Source organism: Glycine max, chromosome 7 (genome assembly GCF_000004515.6).
Source record: "Glycine max cultivar Williams 82 chromosome 7, Glycine_max_v4.0, whole genome shotgun sequence".
In the NCBI taxonomy this organism is placed as follows: domain Eukaryota; kingdom Viridiplantae; phylum Streptophyta; class Magnoliopsida; order Fabales; family Fabaceae; genus Glycine; species Glycine max.
The window spans coordinates 30,626,937-30,627,708 of NC_038243.2; the positions used below are offsets into that span (position 1 = coordinate 30,626,937).

The 772-nt window shown below is 43.4% G+C and overlaps 1 non-coding gene across 1 annotated transcript; it reads right to left on the bottom strand.

The window, feature by feature from the left end:
* Window positions 1-440: 440 nt before the first annotated feature.
* Window positions 441-547, bottom strand: LOC113002250 (small nucleolar RNA R71). The gene has a single exon (XR_003267794.1). It is a non-coding gene; the product is annotated as a small nucleolar RNA R71 (small nucleolar RNA).
* Between the last annotated feature and the right edge of the window lie 225 nt (window positions 548-772).

The window sequence follows — 772 nt, forward strand, 5'->3', positions numbered from 1 at the left end:
TTGTTGGTGATTTTGAATATTCTGATTTTGAGCATTCGACTACTAATTTTCATACTGAGAACATGGCTCAACCTCCACCTCGTGAGAGGACTCTTAGGGAAATGGCTGCACTTGATTTCACTTATGAAAGCTTGTGCATTCAATATCCTGATGAGGGTGTTCCATATGTTCTCAAGACTGGACTAATACATTTGATGCCCAAGTTTCATGGTCTTGCAGGTGAAGATCCTCATAAGAATCTTAAGGAGTTCCATATTGTTTGTTCCACCATAAAGCCCCCTGATGTCCAGGAAGATCATATCTTTCTAAAGGCTTTTCCTCACTCTCTGGAGGGAGTGGCAAAAGATTGGTTGTACTACCTTGCTCCCAGATCCATCTCCAGCTGGGATGACCTTAAGAAGGTGTTCTTGGAGAAATTCTTCCCTACATCTAGGACCACTGCCATCAGAAAAGACATTTCAGGCATCAGGCAACTTAGTGGAGAGAGCTTGTATGAGTACTGGGAAAGATTCAAGAAATTGAGTGCAAGCTGTCCTCACCACCAGATTTCTGAGCAACTCCTTCTGTAATATTTCTATGAGGGACTTAGCAACATGGAGAGGAGTATGATTGATGCTGCCAGTGGTGGAGCCCTTGGTGATATGACTCCTGCTGAGGCTAGGAATTTGATTGAGAAGATGGCTTCCAACTCCCAACAATTCAGTGCAAGAAATGATGCTATTGTCCTTAGAGGAGTCCATGAGGTGTCCACGGATTCATCTTGATCTACTGA